Source organism: Canis lupus, chromosome 11 (assembly GCF_011100685.1).
Source record: "Canis lupus familiaris isolate Mischka breed German Shepherd chromosome 11, alternate assembly UU_Cfam_GSD_1.0, whole genome shotgun sequence".
NCBI classification, from domain to species: domain Eukaryota; kingdom Metazoa; phylum Chordata; class Mammalia; order Carnivora; family Canidae; genus Canis; species Canis lupus.
The window spans coordinates 36,383,916-36,407,624 of record NC_049232.1 but is presented as its reverse complement, the minus strand read 5'-3'; the positions used below and the strand labels follow the sequence as shown (position 1 = coordinate 36,407,624).

General features: G+C 44.8%; 2 long non-coding RNA genes across 3 annotated transcripts; one reads left to right on the top strand and one right to left on the bottom strand.

Moving 5' to 3' along the window:
* Nucleotides 1–1,299: 1,299 nt before the first annotated feature.
* Nucleotides 1,300–21,394, bottom strand: LOC111098055. 2 transcript variants are annotated; one of them, XR_005366793.1, is made up of 5 exons: nucleotides 21,167–21,394; nucleotides 18,544–18,671; nucleotides 3,303–3,404; nucleotides 2,306–2,825; nucleotides 1,300–1,433 (listed from the first exon to the last, which is right to left on the bottom strand). It is a non-coding gene; the product is annotated as an uncharacterized LOC111098055 (long non-coding RNA). The 2 variants fall into 2 exon arrangements; XR_005366794.1 differs by lacking the exon at nucleotides 1,300–1,433 and adding an exon at nucleotides 1,743–1,800.
* A 98-nt stretch (nucleotides 21,395–21,492) lies between these two features.
* Nucleotides 21,493–23,257, top strand: LOC111097938. The gene is made up of 2 exons (XR_005366397.1): nucleotides 21,493–21,830; nucleotides 23,156–23,257. It is a non-coding gene; the product is annotated as an uncharacterized LOC111097938 (long non-coding RNA).
* The last annotated feature ends 452 nt before the right edge of the window (nucleotides 23,258–23,709 follow it).

Genomic DNA, 23,709 nt, shown 5'->3' with positions numbered 1-23,709 from the left:
CCTTCTTATCTCCAATACGACCCACCAAAGTCCTTATAACACAAATTTTGGAGACAGGCATGCACACAGGTAGAGAACACCAGGTGACTGTGAAGGCAAAGATTTATAAGCCAAGGGACGCCAGTGATTGCCAGTGAATCACTAAAAGCTTAGAGGAAGGGATGGAACTGATTCTCTCTCCCAGCTTCAAAAGGAATCCATGCTGCTGACACTTGGATTTCAGACTTCTTGTCTCCAGAACAGTGAGATATAAATTTCTGGGGCGCCTGAGTGGTTCAGTGGTTGAGCGTCTGTCTTCGGCTCAGAGCATGATCCCAGGATCCAGGATCAAGTCCCACATCGGGCTCCTTGCAGGAAGCCTGCTTCTCCCTCTGCCTAGGTCTCTGCCTCTCTCTCTGTGTGGCTTTCATGAATAAATAAATAAAACTCTAAAAAAAAAAAAAAAAAAAAAAAGAGATATAAATTTCTGTTATTTACACCACTCCATTTGTGGCAACCCCAGGAAACTAACACAGGGGCTGAAGTCATTCAGGGACAGACGTGACTCTTGCTGGCAAGCGGCTCAGCATATCAGGTGGGCAGACTCAACAAAAGGCCCTGGAAGGCAGACCTTTGTGACAATTGAGATTGCCCAAGAGTGGCTGAGGTGCCTTTTGGGGGAGTGAGCTTTCTGGCACTGAGGATGTTTTAAGTGGAGATTGGATGACCACTTGCTTGGGCTATTGTAGGGCCAATTCCTGCCTTGGAAGCAAGGTGGGGATAGGCCATCTCCAAGGTCTTCTCCAATTATAAACCTCTAACTCTAACTCTAGAAGTATTCAATAACAACAGAAAATTAACTTATGAGTTAAAAGTGGGAATTATTCTGTCCTGAAAAAGGACAGATTCTAAAGAATCATAAAATAAGAATAGAACCAATAAAGGGGCACTTGGGTAGCACAGTCAGTTAAGCATCTGACTATCGGTTTTAGCTCAGGTGGTGATCTTGGGGACGTGATATCGAGCCTCAGGTGCTCTGTGCTCAGGGTAGAGTCTGCTTGAGATTCTCTCTCTCCCTCTGCCTCTGCCCCTCCTGCTTCTAACCTCTTTCTCTCTCTCTCTAAAATAAATAAATCTTAAAAAAATAGAGCCAGTAAAATATAAATGCAGAAACTAACAAGGGAGATATTTCAAGATATTTTCAGTGGGCAGGAAGTACATGAATAATGATGATGCAGAAAATAAAGGGACATCGAGTCATATTAAAGACATGCTTATATGATGTGGCTGCAGACCAAGGTGGTTTAATATGAGCATTACCTTTACGGGGTAGAAGCATGGAGTTTCAAGTCATTTAGGTTCCTGCCCCGTCACTCAAGAGCTTTGTGGCCTTGGTCTGTTGCTTAGCTTCTCTGAGCAAGAGCTTCCTCATCTGCAGAGTGGGAGAGTATCACCTGCTTCCAGTGTCAGAAGGATGACATGAGATAATGAACGAAAAGTGTGGGGTGCACAGTAAGAACGCAATAAAGGATGGCTTTCTTATTATGAAATTATTGCCCCCTGTGCCAAAAGAGAAGGCTGATTACACACACACACACACACACACACACACACAGAACGATGACAGAAATAAAAGTTTTTGTGTATTTTTTTAAAGATTTATTTATTTTGAGGGATCCCTGGGTGGCGCAGCGGTTTGGCACCTGCCTTTGGCCCAGGGCGCGATCCTGGAGACCCGGGATCGAATCCCACATCGGGCTCCCGGTGCATGGAGCCTGCTTCTCCCTCTGCCTGTGTCTCTGCCTCTCTCTCTCTCTGTGACTATCATAAATAAATAAAAATTAAAAAAAATTTAAAAAAAGATTTATTTATTTTGAGAGAGAGAGAGGGAGAAAGCATGAGTGGGGGGAGGGGCAGAGAGAGAGAATCACAAGCAGACTCCCCACTGAGCGTGGAGCCCAATGTGGGGCTTGATCCCAGGACCCTGATATCATGGGTCGAAATCAAAAGTTGGATGCTTAACCACCTGAGCCACCCAGGCACCCCCAGAAACCAAAGTTTGAAAGGAAGAACTTTTTGTTAGATTTCATGACCTAACTATTGATCTTCTCTATGAAATGTGAAAATTACCCTTACTAACATTAAATCTAAACTCAATCACTGGGAATCGTGGTATGCTACCTCATTCCATGTACTCTTGAGTGGAATGGTAGGCATGTTGTTGTGGGTGACCGGCTCGTCTGAAAGCACAGAGGACTGGCCAGGGTTGGAGACACTGGTCTGTTGTGTGGCCTTGGGTGTGTCAAATGGAGCTAGCCTCACCTACCTTGTCGGTTCAGTGGGATGACCAGACGAGGCCAGGCTTGGGAAAAGCGTCAGGTAGAGGGCAGGATCAATGGGTCGCATGTCAGCATCACTCCCACCGGGCCTTGGGAGGATGACAATAGGCGCTTACTCTGCCTCCAGCTCTAAGTGGCTGAATGCCAGGGGAAGTGAGTGTCTCTTGGTCCTGATAGGGCCAGCCAAAATGAGGAGCAATGTGTGAAATCAAGGGAGGTGAGGCTCTCGGGACAGGAAAAGCTTCTGTTCGGCAGGATCTCTTAGATAATGAGGCGGTCTCTAGGAAGAGGAGGAAGCGGCCCTCCTCGGGTACTGATGCTGAAACAGGCCGCCGCCCTGCCTGCCGGAGGGGGAGCGAGTCCGAGCTGCAACCCCTCCCGCTCTCCACGGCTTCTCCTTCCTATTTCAACTTCAGGCTTTTCCCAAGGACGTTTCTGGATCTGAATTGCTCCTTCACTCGGGCTCGATCCATTGCTGGTATTAGGATCCGCTGAGGTGTGTCGGATCTGGGGACAGGCAAATCGTAAAAAGCACCCCCTGGCTGTCTCCTTGGCCCAGCCGCCCGCCTCCCTGTCACCCACCGGGTGCAGCAGGCCCTGGCAGCCCACTGACTCCTGCGCCCAGTGCCAGCCTCCTCATTAGGCATGCTCTGGAGCTGTCTGGTGTCAGAGCTGGCCGATGCATCAGAATGCAGGGCATGCCTCAGGCTCCTGGGAAGCTGCACATTCCGCATGAAATATGAAGGCAACAGCCCGCCCAGGGGAGACCCAGGGTGAATTCAGTGGAAGAGCGGCAAAGGTGGCTGGCGGGGGAGGGGAGGTTCTGCGGGATCAGGGAGAAGACGTGGGCACCCATTACGTATTTTAAAGGCACCCTTTGGGGAGGGGGAGGTGCAGGAAGGGAAGTACATGGTTTATGTATCCTCTCGGCTGTTCCTGACGTACACTGCCCACCCCCCCTACATCCTTTCTGCATATGCTCACGGTATATCTGTGATTATGGTGATGTGCCCTTTTGAGATAGGCAGGCGGCTCCCTCTCCTGCTCTGCTCATCACCGATTCTTGAGTTTCTCTTTGGGGACAACCTGAAATCATAAGAGCAGTCCATGTGGATTTCAGAGTACCTGACAGTAAAGAAGCATAATAAAAGTAATGATTGTCCAGCAGGCCCTGGGGATGCTTGTCGCACACCACCTTGGGCCTGCAGAGGTTAAGCGTGCTTAGCAAGTTGTGGCCTCAGCTGGCTGAAAGGCCCCCTATAAAAGCCTGTGCTCACCTTTCTCCCAAACCCCTCAGCTTCCAGCCAAGGCTCCCGCTGGAGTTCTAGGCAACCAGTCTGAGATGAGGTGAAACCAGTTCTTCCCCACGTTCAGTACAAACAGCTTGCCACGCGTCTTGGACGCCTTATAATGCAATGCACTTGGATATCTCCCTTAGAACACTTACCCGGTGTAGCATGCTCAGTTTGCACGCAGGTCCCTGCCCTGGATAGTCTATCCATGAAGCAGAGATGCTGCACTACTTGTTATTGTATATCTGGGGATAGGCCTGGGTAGGTATTCGATAAGTACTATACTAGATAAGCTATATTTGGTGAGATTTCCCTCCTATCCCATCACACATCTGAGTTATCAAGGAACACAAATCTACTGCTCTCTCCAAATACAGAAAATTTGAGTAGGTGTTTATTCTCCTGTAACTTAAAACCACAGTGCCCATTATAGTGCAGAGAGGGTACAGAATTGATTCCATATCATACCATTGATTATAGGATTATAGAACATCCCACCTTCTTTCGATCAAGAAGAAATATATATATATATTTCTATATATATATAGATTTCTATATATATACACATACATATGGATTTACCTGTGCCTATATATACATATATGTGAGTGTGTTTTCCCCTTAAAAATAATTTCTTGGGTTTGTAAGGTCTCCATGGGTTTCTCAGGAGTAACTGACAATTCAGTAGGAGCTCCAGAGTTCTTATCTCTAGAAACTTCCCAAAACCAGGAGGAGAAGGGCAGATGCCAAGAGCTGCAGGGTTAGTCCCACTCTCTGCTGCATCCCTGGGAGCTAGAACAGTACCTACCCAGAGTGAATCCTTCACAAACATTTCGGTCAACCACCACAAAGGGAGGATGGCACCTTCTTCTCTAGCCAGTGGCAGGTTCGGGGCTGAGTCTTCCCTGGCTTTGACTTACAGATGCTGAGAGAGTTTCTCTCTGCTGGGTTGCTAAACCAGGAGCAGGAAGTTAGTCACAAAGAGGAGAGAATTCGGCTATCTGACAAAATGAGGAGATGGAGAGAAAGAGAGAGAGAGAGAGAGAGAGAAGGAAGGAGAGAGAGAGAAAGAACAAGCTAGCTCTCAGGCCCAGCTGAGAACCTAACCCAGAATGCCTTAGTTATATGACCCAGTGAATTCCTTGTTAATTTATTTGCTTCAGGTAATATTAGAAGAGGGTTTCTGGCACCTAAAACCAAAAGCAATCTGACTGACACACTTGTTCATATCATCTCTATCTTCTTTCAAAGCTATTCATGTACGCCAGGTTAGCAGCCGACTCTACATTTTTCACATGTGGATCTTTGAAATGTCTATTTTCATAATAGCACTCCTCTCGTCTATCACTTTTGCTCATTTTAAGCCACACACTCAGGGCAGCTGTATCTTTCCCATACGAAGAATCTAGACAGAGGGAATTCTTCAAATTTGCTGGACTGAACAGTTCCTACTGGTGACAGATCCTTGGGTCCCTAGAACACACAGGGCCCTGTTGACTTCTCACCCTAACTCCACAGCGGGACTCGTGGCTCAGCTCTGCTGGGACAGCACTCAACAGTTTGTATCTGGTCTCCCAGGGATTTGTCTCCCGAGGTAGATAAGAAATGGGCAGCTTTTTTTCTTTCTTTCTTTCTTTCTTTCTTTCTTTCTTTCTTTCTTTCTTTCTTTCTTTCTTTCTTTCTTTCTTTCTAAGATTTTATTTATTTATTCACGAGAGATACAGAGAGGCAGAGACACAGGCAGAGGGAGAAGCAGGCTCGATCCTGCTATGTGGGACTCGATCCCAGGACCCCAGGACCACAGAGATGGGCAATTTTCAGAGAACAGAGAAGGGAAGAAAGATGCTCCGTGGACATCCGCAGTGTGGCGAACATCGTCCGTGGCACCGGCCATCCCCGTGGGACACATAACTTCCCCGTCGGCAGCCGCAGACACAGAATCAGCTTGCCCACGGGCTAAGCTGTCAGGTGACGGAGCAGGTCCATCTGATCCGGGCGTCTACATTTTTCTTCCTTCCATGATGTTGCCTCTGGGGCCACGTTTTGATTCCCTTGGTACAGTCCTGACCACTCAGCACCACGCCGGCCACGCTGTAAGTCCAACGATGACAGTGCAGCATTTACTACCATTTCCTACTAACCTAATGAGAAGGGAATGTTAGACCACCCCCTCCATGGTGTGAGAGAAGGGCTTGACATGGGGGTGCATGGAAACAAGAGAAGCTCAGAGTCTAATTTCCTCCCTCCGCGGCCCACCCAGCCTCTGGGATTCAGAGCGCGGCCCGGGGAAGGCATCCCGTTCCCGAGCAGGCAGCAGTGCCTCTGGCTGGGTGTCAGCCACTGACCCACCTCGTTTCTGTTCTGCAGGTGCTGGAAGGGGGTGCAGCCATCCCCAGCCCCCAGCAGGGAAGGGTGGGAAGCCTTGCACTGTGCATGGACGAGTGTGCGTGCGTGTGTATGTGTGGTCCTTGGAGTGAGGGCCGGGCGGGGGCCAATCTGCAAAACAACATTAAGAAACCGAAACATTTTCCACTGAGAAACAGAATTACTGCCCGTGGAATTCTTACCCAGCCCGAGAAGTGAGGGCAGCCCCTCCTTTTCATTAGTTAAACAAAGAAGGTTATTTTTCAAATGAAAACTTTCAGTGTGGAAAACAATCTAATTCCCGGAGCTTTTCAAGAAGTGAGATTCTCAGTGCTCGAATAAACACGTCCATGTGGACAGGCAGCTGCAAAGGGTGGTGCAGGTACCTGATGAAATGAAGCGGCAGGCCTGGCCAGTGGGGAACCCAGGACTCAGCTTCAGGCTTCTTGAAACAATCCCAGGTAGGAAGGGCAACAGAGGAAAGGACCCATGGCCTCAGATTCGACCGTTGCACTAGGGGGGGTAGAAAAAGCTGAAAATAAAAACATTTTCTGTATGTTCACTAAACGATCCTCTTTCCGCCTCCAAGTCAATGAGCTCCCTCTGGTTGGAAAATCATCTGCAAACTCAAGCCTTGCCTGGTTCAATGGGGTGTGTTCAGCTTTATTGAACTCCTAGCCTTCAGTTTTCTTTCAAGCACAAACTGGCTTCCACTCATAGACCGTTGGTGTAACATCATGACTTTCTCTTGAGGTGCTCTCTTTGTGGAAGCTCCTGAGTACTTGCATTTGTTTTAGGGCAGGTGAGAATACAGAAGCAGGCTGCCAGGGTTCAAACTCTAGCTGCATCGCTCAACAGCAGAGTGTGTGAGTTCTCTGGGCCTCAGCTTGCCATCTGCAAAGGGGGACGGTTGATGGTGCCTATGCCGTGGAGTTAGCAGGAAGATTAGGTGGGAACATGCTTACTGGGTGCCTCAGCACAGTTTCTGGAAAAAGAATTGCTCACTAAAATTCTGGCCATTCTTAGGAAGTTAAAGGGACATGGCATATGATCACAGGTCTCAGCTTTTTAAATTAACAAATATCGTTCTTTGAGGTTTCTACTTTTCCCATCTCACTTGAGGAGAGCGTGTTGTTTAAAAAAATATAAGCAGGCACAAAATAGCCGCTCTTCAGATCGGAGCTTCCTTCTCAAATCAGCCCGTGAACGTTTTGGGGAGCGTTCTATTTAACTTGGCTGGCCCCTGGTTTTGCCGTGAGTAATATGTTGGGCTTCATTTCAAACTCCACACAGCCAAGATCACTGGATACTTGAGCTTCCCTAAGCTGAGTTGATACAGCTGCTCTGCCCCTGGTCACTGGTGAGTTATCCCTGTGGATTCCAAGAGGTCTTAACACGGACAGTTCAAGGTGCAGGGGTCAACCGAGATGCTCAGGGACCAGGGTTCCCACGGAGAAGGTGCCTAAGTGAGACAAGACCCAAGACACCTGGGGAGACTACCGGGGACTGAGAGAAAGGCTGGAACAGGAGGATGACCAGAAATGGCTCATTGAGGGTGGATGAGAGTAGAGCTGCATGGAGCATCCTTGCTTGTATGAAGGGGTCACCAGAGGTGAGAAGAAACCAATTGGATATGAAGTTGCCCCCATGATAAAAGAAGGGAGCAAACACTCCCTACACCGGAGTTCTGAGACCAGTTAGAGCAAATAATGGATACTTGCTTTAAATGTATTGAGTGGGGCTTTCTTTTAAACGCACTCTTCATATCAAATGGAACTGAATACACTAAATTTTAAAATTTAGACTTTTTTTTTCTCCAGGAACATAGCTTTGGCATGAGACAAGGTTTGCCCATGGCCACTTGAGAACACGCTCTGTGAGACAACAATGCTGATGGACAAATAGGGCAGAGTGTTAATTTTGAGGCCAGTCTAACCTCAGCAACAGGAGGGCTGGTAAACAGATTGAAGGAGCTAATGACTATTTAGTGCTTTCTTCCCAGGCTCACAAATGTCTCTTTGGCTTCTGGAGTAGCAACACCCTTACCTTAAAAGGTCTGGATTGATGATCTGGGCCTAATAAAAGCCCCTTTCCAAGTCTGTAGGGAAACCCAAGCATTTCAAAAGTGAAAGATAATGACAATATTCTAGAAGCAATATGATTATGAGTCCCCATTATAAATGTTAAAATGATAATTACAATTAATCAGACTAGCCTTCATAGTCTCTCAACCTGATAACTTAACACTGGTAGATTCATCTTCCCCATGTGCTTTTGAAGAAAAATGCGTCAAACTACAAATTTCCCCCTTCAACTTCTATCTCCTGAAGATAGGCATGTTATGGGAACCAGGTTTGGGCAATATATGAAGATGGGGAGTTGTGATGCACTGCAAATTCTAGAACTTCGGAGTCTATGGGACCCCTGAATGAGGCACTCACGCTGCTCGCTTGATTACTTCCATATTGACTGTCACAATCCATTTATGGTCGGGCATGCAACCTATGGTGAGGCATTCCCTGGCTCCTCCCTGCCATCTCAGTCAGGCTCTTTCTTTTATTCTGTCTCCTAAACTCTTCTTCTTTTGCCCCAAGCAATACTCATGGTTCTAAATTATTTTTTATATTTATTTGATGTTTAGCTTTATTGCTAGGAAGCCTAATAGGAGAAGGATCATGCATCTTTTGTTCGCTGCCATAAGATGGTCCTTGGCAAATGGAGCCATTAAATAACCATCGAATGAGATGAGAGTTGCCTGGAAAATCATACCCATTAGAATGACACTCTCTCTTCTCCCCTCATTGACACTAAATATTCATGGTCTCCTTAAATACCACAAAGGTCCACAGTGATTTTACACATGCCATGTATAGGGGCTTTCTCAGTCCTTGCCACTCACCTGGTCTGTGTAAGCTCATACCATCAACTTTCCCAGACTGGTAACCCTGCTTCTTGCCCTCCATGGCTCCACGCTCCACTCTCTCCTGTGCTATTGGCTCCTTTCTCTCTTACTTCTTAAAGGGAGTTGCTAGTCAATAGTCCTGGACTCAGCTTGGTCATCTCCTTGAGCTCCCTCCCTTGACTTCAGTCTCCAACTTTATGCTGATACCTCTGAAGTCTAATTCCTAATCCCTGAAATGCTCTTTCTCTTGCCTTTTTTTTTTTCTGGACACACCACCATCCTCCCAATCACCATGCTGGAAAACTTGGAGTCTTTTCTCAGCATTGTTCCTTGTGTCTACCAAATATTCAGGATAGCAAAATATCACAAATTTCCACTGTCTTCTCATTGTCTATGACTCAAGTCTCCTGTTAGTCTCAACCCTCTCATCTTTCAGGCTTCCCACTTCCCCTGATTCTCTGCTGTACTTTATCCAAATGACTATTTCCAAGAATCCCTATTGCCAACAGTGTCTTTTCTTCTCTTTACACTTGCCCAAATTCTCCTTCTTCCTTCAAGGCTTAGCTCAAAGACTTCAAAGTCTTCAAAGTCAAGAGACTTTGGTCTCTTTTGGGCTTTTCAACCATAATTTCTCTTCCTTTAAAACATTTACTATATACCTTTAAGCTGACATTATTTTAATTCTTCATTGTTTAATGAGTTTCTATGTATTTGTCTATCTCCTTTATTTTTTTTTAATTTTTATTTATTCATGATAGGCACACAGTGAGAGAGAGAGAGGCAGAGACACAGGCAGAGGGAGAAGCAGGCTCCATGCACCAGGAGCCTGACGTGGGATTTGATCCCGGATCTCCAGGATCGCGCCCTGGGCCAAAGGCAGGCGCCAAACCGCTGCGCCACCCAGGGATCCCTGTCTATCTCCTTTAGAGAAAGACTAGTAAATAAATCCCTGAACTAGATAAAGTAGATAAAAAGAGAGTTTTCATAGGTTACCAATACATACCATATAGACATTAAAAATATTAAGAAAATATCATGAATAATTTTATATTAATGAGTTTTAAAATGTAGGTGAAATGAACAAATTCCTAGAAAATGCTAAAAGACTGATATGAGAAGAAATGGATAATTCTAATATTCATCTACTTATTAAAGAAATTAAATTCATAATTTAAAATTCCCCACAAGGAAATGTTAAGGCCCAGATGGTTTGAGTGGAAAATTCTTTCAAACATCTGAGGAAAATATGAGTGTTACACAAACCCTTCCAGGGGATAGAAAAAAGAGGAAACACTTTTCTACTCATTTGATGAGGCCAGCATAACCTTGATACTGAAACTTGTCAAGGACTTTATAGGAGAAGAATATAGATATGAAATTCCTAAGCGAAATATTAGCAAAGAGATGTATTAAAACAATCAAATATCATGAGAAAACAGAGTTTATTCCAGAAATGCAAGGTTGGTTTAACACTTAAAAAATAAGCAAATAAAAAAAAATTTAGCAATATAATTCACCACAGTTACAGAATAAAGAAAAAAATACTATGACCATCTTAATAGGTGAATAAAAAAACATTTGATACAACTTAGTACTTGTTTATGATTAAAAAGATAATTCTCATCAAATTAGAACTAGAAGAGAACTTCTTAATGTGTATAGATATGTCTAATAAACCTATACTTAATTGACTTCTCCCTGAGATCAGGAACAAGAAAGGATATTCATTCTCACCTTTTCTATCCATCGTTGTAATGAGGTTCTAGCTAGAGTAATTAGATAAGAAAAAGACATTTTTATTTTATTTTTTTAGATTTTTATTTTTATTTATTTATTCATGAAAGACACATACAGAGAGAGAGGGAGAGAGAGAGGCAGAGACACAGGCAGAGGGAGAAGCAGGCTCCTCGTGGGGAGCCGGATCTGGGACTCGATCTTGGGACTCCAGGACCACACCCTGAGCCGAAGGCAGATGCTCAACCCCTGAGCCAACCAGGCGTCCCAGAAAAAGAAATTTAAAAACTTAAGTATTGGAAAATACATAAGCCTGGACATGATTATGTATATAGGATCAATAGGTGAATTATTATAGTGAGTAATTAGATTTAACTAGACTAATGAATATAAGGTTGATACAGAAACAAACCAATTACATTTTTGTATACTTACAATAGATATTAGAAAAAATATTTTAAAGTTGACACCATTTACAATAGCATTTAAAAAATCAAGTCCCTTTATGGGAATAAATTTAGCAAAATATGCACCTGACTTATGGGTAAAAAATGCAGAACATTACAGACAATAGTTTTGGAAGATTTAAATAAATGAACGGATATATCATGTATATTGGATTTGAACATTCAGTCTTGTAAAATCATTAGTGCTCTCTAAATTGGTCTATTGCCTCAGTGCAAAATCAGTCAAAATCCCAGCAGATTTTTTTTCTGCCCTCCCTTTCTTCCTTTCTTCCTTCTTTCTTTCCTTTCTTCTTCCTTTTTTTTTGTGAAAGGTAATAAGCTAATTCTAAAATTTACATGGAAATTCAAAGATTAAAAATTTTCAAGACAGGGGCATCTGGGTGGCTCAGTCACTTAAGTGTCCAACTCTTGATTCTGGCACAGATCATGGTCTCAGGGTTGTGGGATTGAGCCCCACTTTGGACTCCACACTGAATGTGGGTCCTGCTTAGGATTCTCTCTCTCTATCCTTCTCCCTCTGCCCTTCCCTGATGCTCTCTCTCTCTCTTTAAAAAAACTCCACCTACCCACCCCCCAACACACACACACACACAAAGCAGTCAAGATAAAGTTAAAGAAGAAGAAGAAGTTGGAAGGACTTGCACTACAGGATATCAAAACTTATTATAAAGCAACAGTAATCAAGACTGTGTGAAATTGGTGTAAATAGAGATAAATAGGCCGATGGAACAGAGTTGAGAACCTAAAAACAGAGTTGCAGTAAGTCACATGCTTTATAGCAAAGATGTTATTATAATGCGATGTGTGAAGAATCATCTCTTAAATAAATGGTTTAGTTAATTGGATTTCCAGAAGACAAAAAAAAAAACTACTTTTACCCCTGTCTCATACCATACACAAAAGTCAATTACAGATGAATCATAGACTTAAGTGTAGAGTTTAAACAATAAAGCTTCTGTAATGTAACACACGAGAATATCTTCATCACCTTGGTGTAGATAAATTTAAATGACCTAAGATTCATTAGCCATAAGACAAAAGATTGACAAATTGATCTTATTAAAATTAAGAACTTTTTTTATGGAAAAAGAAAAGAAAAGAAAATATACCCACACCATTAAGAGAACTGAAAGGCAAGTCATAGAATGGGAGAAGATAGTTCCAAAAATATATCAAAGGACTCGTATCCAGAATATGTAAAAATTTCTTGTACTAAAACAACAAAAACAAGACATATGGTTCATTAAAAATGGAAGCAATAGTTGAAAAGCCATTTCACACCAAAGACACCTAAACTGGTAACAAATTTACGAAAAGGTGCAAAATTAGACATACAAAATTAAAATCACAATTCAATTTTAACCACTTCTCCACTAAATGTGTAAAATTTAAGGTAAATTGACAATGCTGAGTATTGGTGCAAAAGTGAAGCAATAGGAACTGTCACATACTGTTAGCAGGACTACAACCAGACCCAACTGCTTGGAAAGGCTCTCTTTTACCGCCTTGCTACAGCTAAATATATGCATACCCTGTGACCCAACCATTCTCCTAGATCTATCCCCACAGAAATGTACATATAAGGGTCTTAAAAGACATGCACAAGAATGTTTGGAGCAGCACTGTCTTCTACCAGCCAAAGGCTGGACACAACACACATGTCTATCAACAGTTGAATGGTATAAATTATGGTTTATTCATACAACGGAATACCATATATCAGTGAGAATGAACGGACATGAACAGAAATCATAATGTTGGATGAAAGAAGAAATAAAAAAAGGCTTCTTTAAAATACGGTGTGACTCTTTGTGACCTTCAAACATGAGCACAGTTCATCTGTGCCAATGGATATCCGAAAGGAGGTCACTAACAGAGAGTGAGAGTAAAGATGGTAGCTTTGGGAGTAACGGAAACATTCGACGGCCACAGCTGAATGGTGGTCACGTGGGTGTGTTCACTCTGAGAAATTCATCAAGCTGCACACTGATGACAGGTAAAGTTATACTTCAAGTTTACAAAACTTATGAAAGCAACGATAGCAAAATGCTGGGCCCAAAGGCCTGTGTAGATTCATTTGATTCCTCGCATTTACCTTCTGCGGGTTGCTTTACGTTTCTGTACTTCTAGCACCATCTCCACTCCTAGTTACCATTGCTTCTGCCTGTCGACATGGTTTTATCACTTCCTCTATTCCGCCCTTTGCTTTCAATCTCAATTTGATATATCAATCTTGATCCTTCCTTTAGGTGGTTTGCCCCTAGAGCTGATCTCTCATCCTCGACTTCTGTCGGTATTTCACGAATATGCCCCATGTCGACTTAGTTCTATCTCCTATGAATTTTGTTAATGGCCTTGGTCTCAATTTTTTGTTGAAACTTTCACTGCTTCCCCATTTCATTTTTTCCAGTTTTTGCCTGATGATTTTTGTGCTCTTCTTTATTTATGATTTCAAAATTACTATAACATCATTTGCTTGGTCTCTATTTTCCTCCCCAAGCCCACACCTTTATAAGAAGCCTTCTTCTCTACCTTTCTGTCCAGTGGAGTTGGGGTGGGGAGGAGGAGTAGGAGAGGGCAGGGAAAGTTCTTTCTCATCCTGTCCCTTCCAGCTCTGACAGTAAAGGGCCAGGTGATCTGACATGCAAGTGGAGAGGGCAGAAAAGAAGATTTGAACATGATAACGAAAACAAGTGTTTCCCAGGTGCCCAGAGTGGTTTAACAGATTACTTTGCTCACAGATTTAGCAAAGAAGCCATCTGACCCGAGTCCACTTATGGAACTATTGGCTTTGCCTTTATTTTGTTCTTTTTCAGAATAAATCCCCTCATTTGGAGCCACTGAAGAAACGAGGGAGTGTTTGTGGGTTTTTTTTTTTTTTTTTTTTTAATCCAGATGAAGGTTTTGGCCAGGAACTTTTCAAACACTGGAATAAATTTTTAATTTGGACTTTGATATCCAGACAAACCCAGCTCATGTTCTCTTGGGTCTCCTTCCCAAAGACCAGACTTCAAACACACCCGGCTCACTATCTTAGCAGAGGCAGCAGAGAAGCACCACGCCGGCTTGGCAGCCGCAGTCGACAGAAACCCAGCACATCCAGCCCGTCTGGGCCAGACCGCCGTTTGCTACCTCACCCTGGAAACCAATGCATCCTCTTCTCTGGAACCTGGAACAAAGTTCCTCGGAGGAGAATGAGCGAGCAGGTCGTCTACCAGGGTGGGAAATGCTGGGACGTTGGCCCTTCCACCAGGAGGGCTGCACCTGGAGCACTCTCAATAATGTAGAGCTCACATCTTGAAGGGAAACCCACAAATAAATGTTATTTCATTTGGCTTTATTATTTGCTTCTTATTCTTTTGGTTTGCCAGTTAGAGTGTGGACTGGGGGAGAAATAGATGTGTTTCTTACAGATGAGACCCCAGAGAATCTTTGCTTTAACTCTTAGTTTAACTTTCTGAAAATTGACAAAACAGAAAACGGTAAGAAGAAGAAGAAGAAGAAGAAGAAGAAGAAAAACCCTGATATTCTCTGACAACTATAAAAGAAGCTCATTTCCTTTTGGAGACCTAGATCAACGACTATAAGTCATTGGAACTTAATACCCAGAGTCCCTTGGAAAAGTGACCACCCTGGGGCCCTTACCATCATTTCCTGTTAATTGTCACCTGAAATAACCAGTTGTGCAAATGGCATGGGGGCCTGGAGCAAAGGAATGTAGTTTGGGGGAACAGCTAGCTCACTCATGTCCCATAACAAAATACAAATGATTTAACAGCAATGCTGACAGGGTTCTCAGAATAAATCATTTCCATTCCCACCACCGCAAATCACTTGCTGTGATTGCCTTGAGACAGATTTGAGGAGCTGGCTATTGGTCACCCAGGCTCTGGGACAATTTCCCCTAGTTACCTGTGAGGATAAATTACAGTTCTGACCTAATTTACTGCTCTTTCCATTTGGCCAAGGGGCAAGTACTCTCTGTACATTGGGAAGTCTAGAAGCTAGAGGTGACCAGAATAATTATGAAGTTTTTCCTGGAACTCCCTTCTCCCCATTCAGCAGCATCAGCTCCTGAAATGCAAGGGGTGTGGTGGGGTGGGGAGGCTCACTTGTGGAGCTCTTGCTAGGTCAGCCCGATTTTTCTACCAAACCAAGTGCCTGGCCAGACCCAACCATACCCTTCAGTATATTCGCCCCACCTTCTTCCGATCTCCCTGTCATCCCATTGCAATGAACAAAGTTTGGAACCTCTCTTACTTTTTGGAGAGGCCAACTTCCTATTTGCACTTTGACCAGTTCAGAGGTACAACATTGTACCAGAGCCACATTGTCCTCTGGGCTTCAGCACTTTGGCCATGTCTGTGTATTAGTTTGTCTGTCTGCTGTGGGCTGAGAACACCAGAGAAGAGGGACCTGTTGCATTGCTTCTTTGTATCCCCATGATGTGCCAGAGCGTGCATGGGATGAATAGCTGAGGAAGAAGAGAGGAATGGACTATGAGAAGATGTCTTGGCTAAGTGGTCCAGTTTTCTGGATTTGGCTGTAAAACAATAAAATGCACAGAAACAGAAGTTCTAGGGAAGTTTCCTGGGAAGTCTTTATTCTGAGCTTGAAAATCTGATCCGAATGCCACCACAGTGTTTGGAGGATCGGTATGGCTGGGAAGCCTTCCCTGAGACCTGCCAATAGTATGTCTTTTCTTTATCTTGATATCCAGAGTTTTAGCCCTGACTCTTGTTATTCTATGCTGGAGTGACCTCCCTGGACAGACCGTGTGTCCTGACTCGCCATGGCCCCTTCACGATCATTCCATTATGGCCACATAATCATTCCCCATGGGAGAGCTGCCATTCTTGCATTCAAGACTCCGGCACTCACTTCCAGGCCCCATCTGGCATTCGAAGCCCCACGCAAATCTCCAGAATTCCTGAGGATCCACAGGCTAATCTGTTGTCACATTTCAGTTGGTCATACCTTGAGTCTTCCAATGCTTCTCTACCAACCAGAATTCAGCTGTTATTTCATAACCCAGTTAAAGTATTGTTCCAGGAAAGCTTCCTAAGGGAACATAGCTCAGTTTATCTTTCTGGACTTTGCATCCCCTCCTTGCTTGAGTGCCCCATCTGTACCACATCTTTATACTCCCCCGCTTCCTCATTCATCCCTTCTGCCAATGTATACTTAGTGAGACCTCCTGGGTGCTAAGCTCACACATTCCAAGTAGCACAGCAGATTCAAATCTAGGTCTAAACCACCGGAGAGTACAGTTCTCCATCATCACACCGCCCCTTGCTCTCACATTCACTCCCTATCTTAGTGAAGAGAGATGTGGCATTGGCCATCAGAGCAAGAGTCATGCCAGTTGGGCAACAGCCACTGGGGCCCCTCTCTTCAGTAGTTTCCAAGCAGTACTTTCTAAATCAAATAGCTATGCTGGCCCAGGAGATGCCCTTTTTGGAGCATAAGACAGCCGCCTGGCTTCAGAAAGGGACCCAAATGGGGATAGAAAAAGTATATTGTTCCTCCTACCCCAGCCAGCACTGTCTCACACACCGAAGTAGAGAAACTCAAACTGGTGTGTGTTTGTCTGTTGCTGGGTGAGGGAAGGAAGGGAAGGGGGATGGAGACAGTGGTGACAGGAGAAGGCCATGGGCCAAGGCATGGTGGCCAGATCAAGAGAAGGATCTGGATTTGGACACAGGGGCCATGCCCTCTTTCCCTTCTATAGAGGTGTCGGCCTGATTCGGAGCTGGCAGGGCCTGCAGGGAAGGAATCTTTGGACGCTGGCCCGAGGTTTTGAGTTCACTCATAGTGGGCGACAAAAACGAGATGGTTATTTGTTTTATGGTAATGATCTCCATGAGGCCCCAAACGGCAGGGCTGCAGTCGGCACGCCACACGGCAGGCCTTCCTCTGGGTGCGAGAGGATTTCCTTGGTTTGGTGGGATTCATTTGTTTTTTAAACGAGGCTGTTTATTTTCTCTTCTTTTTAATGCTATGATTTTTTTTTTCAGACTCACAAGGAGGATACATAATGTACAGCCGAATCTGCAAGCTCCTATTTTGTCAGCTGCTTGTGTTGATTAAAACTTCAATAAAGATCCTGTGATAAAACAGAGCTATGTTCAAAGGATCTTGTTATGTTTTTAAAAGGCTGAGCTTGGCAAAAAAGATGTAGAGTGTAGGTCTGCTACCTTGGTTTTCTCTCCCTTTCCCAGGTTAGAAGGGGAGCAGGCTCGGGGAGAAATGCACAGTAGTTTCTGGTATCTGTGGGATAGTGAGCGTATATTTAACCAAATCCCAAATCATAAGCAAGGTCCACTTTAAATGACATGGAAACTGTTTATCAAACTGGTGTTAAACGTGTGACCCAACCGCCCTCTCCCCCGCTAGGTCTGACTGACAGCCTCTTTCTGCCAGAGGCCTCAGCCTAACGCAGTGGGAGAGGAGGAGAGTCACGGGCAGAGTGAGGTCACGGGATCGAGGAACTCCACACCCAGTGATTCACCCCATTCGCCCAGGGTGATCAATTCCAGCAAGATTCCGCAGAACTGCCAGGAACACATTGCTTTCAAGACCGGGGAATCACTCAAAGATCCCGAGGGACTGTGTCCTCGGTGCCCACCTGCTCCCCACCGCCCCCACCCCCAGACGGGCCCATTCCTGGCAGCCACTGAAGCCTCTCAACTCTCATTCGGAAAGGGCCCGAGAAATGGCTGTGTGCGAACATCAGGCTAGCCAAAGTCGCTGACTTTATGCAAAGCAGGCAAGTGCAGTCAAAACACTTACAGCAATCAATTCGAGTTGTTGGGTAAAGTTTTTTCCATGTCCCATACATTATTGAACAGTTAATTTCGTCTTTGTGCCTGCAAGACATTCCAGCTCTCAGATGACAGCTTTATCCATTAAGGAGCGCGCGGTGACAGCCGTACAGTGAGAGCTTTGCCAGCCCTGCCTGCCGGGAGGCGAGCCTGCATCACCACCGAGAAATCCTGGGACACATCAACATCTTAATCAATATGCGAGAGTCAATTACCGGGGAAGCGAGGGCTTAAGCAGGAGCTGATGATGAGGTTCACGTGCAAATGGGCTTGATCAATACGCAGCTGAATCTCACACGTGGATTCACATCAGTCCTCCCCCAGCACCCAGACACCCCCCTCCCGCCCCCGTAGGCCAGCCAGGCCCTCTCCCTACATTGTTCCCAGCCCGCCAATCACCTGCTTTACTGGAGCATCTTTGACTCCCTTCCCTGATGGATATGTTGGGAACCGGGGAAGAGGGGTTGAGGAGAACAACCAAAGCCAAATTCTGCTGATGGACATACAAACCCTTACTGTTGACTACTCCAAGAGTTGCAAGTTCTTCTATAGGCACATTCCAAGGCGCATTTGAACCCAGCTGGTCTAGAAGAAAAGGGAGCCCTGCTAGGACCCATCCTTTAGGCCTTCATCCTCTCTCACCTGGACAACTGTAGTCATTTCGCAGCTGGTCTCAGAGGTCCTCATGCATACTCCTCCGCTCTCTCCTTCACGGTTGTCAGGGTGGCTGGATCATGTCACACTGGCCCTCAAAAACCTTCAGTGGCTGTCTGGGTAATAAAACCCCGACTCCATTGAGTGTTTCCAAGACTCCCCCGATATGAGCCCCATTCTTGAGTCACATGATATTACTCAACCTTGCTTCCTTAAACACTAACATGTTCTTTTATACTTTCATGCATGGCCTTACCCTTTTCCGTCTACGTCATCTCTTAAAACTTTTGAAACCTTCTCTGATTTCCCTAATCAGAAGCTAATGACCCCACCACGATTGGTTTGAGGTCCTTGTGCTAAGATTCTAGTTGGGTGTTTGCATATTTGTTTTTTGCATGAGATCATCTGCTCCATGAGAACAGTAACCATGATGTTTCACATGAAAGCCAGGTAAAGGCAGTCCTCTTGTCCTCCAGCTTCTGCCTCTTTTCAAGCACTTCTTACTGTTGGTCCACACCAGCCTGGCTGCAGAATTCAGCCCCTACTGGAGTTCCCCCCCAAAAGAATCCATCTGCATAAGTACCTTGGTGAGCAGCATAGATCTTAGCAGCATAAATCTGGGAGGAGTATACAGGACCTCTATGGCAGACAACTTAAATCCCCATGGATATTTCTGATCTCTGCAGTCCCTCCTCAGCAGCCACTGGCTTCCCTCTCATCCCTCCTCCAGGCAGCAGCCGCACCTCCCCGCCCGCCACCCCCAACTGGAGCAGATTCTTCAGCTTCTAGTTCCTATCTCAAGTTACCACCATACTTACTGTACCATGCCACTCTCTCTTACAAATTTCTAAGAGAATCAAATGTTGTGACATTGCAACTAGTTATCTGTGCCTTCTTCCATCCCTTCCCAACTTTTTTCCTCAGGACCTGGAGAGTCTGATGGAAACCAGATATGAAAAGGCTGGGGGCCTGCAAGTGGGTCCCCTGACTTGGCGGGGAGGACAGAGAGATGAAATTCTAGGTTCAGAAGACCTACAAAAGAGGCACCCATGGGGGTGTTTCCATTTGGGTGGGGACTTTCCGGATCTTAGGAGAGGGGTACTGTTGCCTCTGAGAGCCAGGAAGAAATCTAGTGGGGTACAGAAGAAAACAGGCCATGCCAGGGGGCCAGGTCTTATGTGGAGGCTTAACAGGGAAGAAAGGAAGGACAAGGGGAAGAAGGATGTCTGCATTTGGCCCCCATACTGAGGATCCAGAAAGCTGAGAGAATTCTCCTAAGAAGAATCCTGATATTTCCTTCAGAATCCAGAAACTTACAAGGATCTTCTGGACACTGTATGTCCATCCTTTTTCCCCCTCAATTAAGTAAGTTCTATGCCCCACATGGGAATTGAGCTTTGACCCCAAGATCAAGAGTCACATGGTCTACAACTGAACCAGCTGGGCGCCCCTGTGCATCCTTCTTGTGTGGGGACCAGGGTGAAATTCCATCCCCAGGAGGGCAGGGCCTCTCTTCCTGAGGATTACTTCCTGCAGATCAGGGAAGCAGTGGGGAGGCATGTGGGCAGGGTGTGGGAGCAGGGAAAGTGGGTTAAGAATTGGAGGCAACCGACAGTTATTATACACCTACCCTACAAAAGGCCTTTTCACAAATGCTCTTATTTAATTTAATCTCCACTGTAGCCCAATGAAATATGCATCATTAGGACCATTTCAGAAGTATGAAAACAGAAACCAGAAAGGAGAATAGGTAAAGGAGCTTGACTAAGATCACATGGCTTGCCAATTGGGGAGTTAGAGTTCCACCTGGGGTCTAAAAGCACATGCCAAATGGAGTAAGGTCAGCTCCTTTTCTGTGGGGCCCAGCGAACATGACCCTAGAAGGATCCACATTCAGGTTGCCGCGTTGGTTACACTTGAGCATGAGATGGATGTGGGCCCATTTGATGACCAGTGTGCTAAGGCACTCTGTGTCTCCCGACTAGACTGCAAGTTCGTCGAGGCTGGAAACACCTCAGTCGACAACTGCAACCATATCAACACACTAACCTTTGCTAAATAACTATATACCAGGTGCTGTGTCAAAGATTTTACATGCATTCTTATTAACTCTGCCCAGTCACCCCGAAAGCTTAGGATTCTAATTCTCATTTTATAGATGAGGAAACTAGCACAGAGAAGTTAACTATCTTTCCCAAATTCACACAGCTAAAAAGTGGAGAAGATTCAAATCCAGGTCTACCTGACTTTAGTCCTTGATCTCTTTGAACTCTTGTCTAGAGTAAAAGTCTGAGGACTAAAGAAATAAGGTCTTTAAAAAAAAGATTTTATTTATTTATTCATGAGAGACAGAGAGAGAGAGAGAGAGACAGAGACAGAGACACAGGTAGAGGGAGAAGCAGGCTCCATGCAGGGGGCCCGATGTGGGACTCGATCCCGGGACTCTAGGATCACTCCCTGGGCCGAAGGCAGGCAGGCACTAAACCACCAAGCCACCCAGGGATCCCCAAGAAATAAGGTCTTAATGGAGTTTAGCCTTTAGGAGGTGTATAAGGTCACTGTGTAGGCACAGTGACATTTAAATAAATATTATACATAGAATAACCCTCACCTTCATTTCATCCAAGATCAGTCTGTTGTTTGTCCCCCTCTGCTTTGGGCAAACACTTAAAGAGGATCTACTCTGTGCCAGGCACTGGGACACAGGTGCATTAATGGTGAGGGATGTGCAGGAAGGTGGGATGGGGTACTTTTCGAGGTCAGTGAATAATTATGTTTGGAACACCAAAGCCAGGATGAAGAATTTGAACTTGATTTTCTAGGGCAGCCTTTTCTCCATTAACATGCTATGGCTCTCTCACTTTGTAAGGTACTTTATAAAACAGAGGGCATTGTGACCAAAAGAATCTGGGAGATGCTGCATTCCACCAAGTCACCCCCTTGGAAGTTCACACTACATTTTAGCACGTTGTCAAGCTTTAAGAAGACTTGGAATAAAGAAACATATTTAGTTTCCTTCTACCCAATGTTACGCCTATAAACACTTTATGGATCTTCCTAAAAGAAACTTCCCTGACCGGCTGGCTTGATGAGATTAGATCAGGGGCCCCCATAACCATTTTGCATGTTTTCTCAAACCATTCATCACCTCAATGCTTACTTTTTCATTAGGATGAAAGCTCCATTAGTCTGGCTTGTCCCCTACCTGGCACAGAGAAAATTCTTGCCCCACCAATGAGGGGGATGCGTGTGGAATATTTCAGGACACACTTTGGGTAAGGTTGCTGTCATGAAGAACCACTGGAGGTTGGTTCTGGCTCAACTTAGTAAACATTATATCTTAAAAGATGAGCTCTTGATAATATTTCTGATGGGAAAAGTCTCAATCCAGGGAAATCATAGTGCTAGCGAAATCAGTTTCAGGAGAAAGATGGTGAGCAGTGAGGTGGCCTGGGAATAGACCAGGCCTTCAAGAGACATTTCCTTGGAAGAATTGGGCTGATTGCCATATAGTGTAGAGAAGTGAGGTGTGGGCTCTGGAGAAGGACAGACCAAGGTCTGAACTGCACCCATTACTTGGTGTTCCACACTCAGTAGTGTGACCTTGGGCTAACCACTTCCCATCTCTGAGTTTGTTTCTCTCCTACAAAATGGGAATAATAATAATAATAATAATAATAATAATAATAATATCTATTTCATAGAATCATGATGAGAGCTCAAGGAGACTCTGAAGCCAAATGAGGCAAAGCACATGGCACATAGGAAGAATCCAATTAAAACCAGCTGTTATCATTAATTAATGGCAACTACTGTCAACACGAGATTCGAGAACCAGAAGGGTGCTGGTATCTCAGATGTGGGTAATTGGCAGAGAGGATGTTGAGTAAAATAGGGAATTCTGGGAGAGAAAGAGTTTGTTTGTAGGCACGGTGAGTTTGAGGCGAGGCCACTGGGTTCAGATGTCCCATAGGCAGCTGGGAACACAGTACCAAAGCCCCGAGGAGAGGTCAGCAGGAGGCATAGAGATCAGCATGGACATCATGACCGAAAGGGAGAGACTAGATGAATAATTCTTAGAAGGAGAATAGAAAGGGAGGGTACAGAGCAGGGGCTGCCTTGAGCAGTTGCCTTATTCTGGGAACAGCAGAACAAAACAAGGCGACCTTGCTGCCATTGTGACTTGGCGCTGTGGTTCTCAGTTGATTTCGTGGGTTGAGTAGCATCTCATCAGCCCGGGCCAAGGAAAGGCTGCTGTGTGGGTTGAAGCTTAAGAGGTACTCACAGGAGATGTGGGAAGTTCCTGTGGCAACTTCTTGTTGAAAATCCTCACCCCAGTTATTTTCCATTTCTGCCGAGACAGCCCCGTGTCCCTCAGGTTATGATATAAATATTTTACGAAGTACAGAGGGTTGAGATATCTTAACGCTTTGACTGAAAACTCGTTTTTCTGAAAGTTAAAGGATATATTTTCCACTCACAAAAATATGAAGCTCTAGATTGGACAAAGAAATGGAAGTGGCATATTGCAATATTTTATGCCATGCTTCTCAGGGTTTGAAAGTACTTAAAATATTAATACTGTTCCTTTTTTCACAAGGTCTGGAAGACTTTTCATCCAACTTTAAAACTGGACAAGGACTAAGCATAATGCCCCAAATGAAGTACGTGTTCAATAAATGTGTGCCCTCTTCTCTTCTTACATGGCGAAGGTTGTAATATGGTCTGTAGAATCGGGAAAAGTAAGTTGTTTGAATTCGTTCCAGGTATTTCTAGAGTAAACTCTCCCTAGCAGAGGTTAGAGGAGAGGAGAGAGAACAAACTTGAGTAGAAGCAGTGGAATAGAAAAATATTCTGGAAGGTAACTAGAGGATTCTGGGGTAGGGTAAAATTTCAGATGCCCAGGATAGAAAAAATGGCCCACACTTTATCAATGGAGTATAGACATGGATATGACCAAGGGACCCTGTGCAGAAAGAGTTAAGAGTTAAATAAACATCTTTTGGCAAGCCAAGGTTCTGGCAACAACGTCTGAGGGACCACAGATGCTCCCAGTGGATCATCGTCCCACTAGAAAGAACAAAGAAATGTGAAGTGACTGGATAGTGACTGTCACCAGGCCGTGTCAATCCTGCTTCCACTCACTGGTAGCAC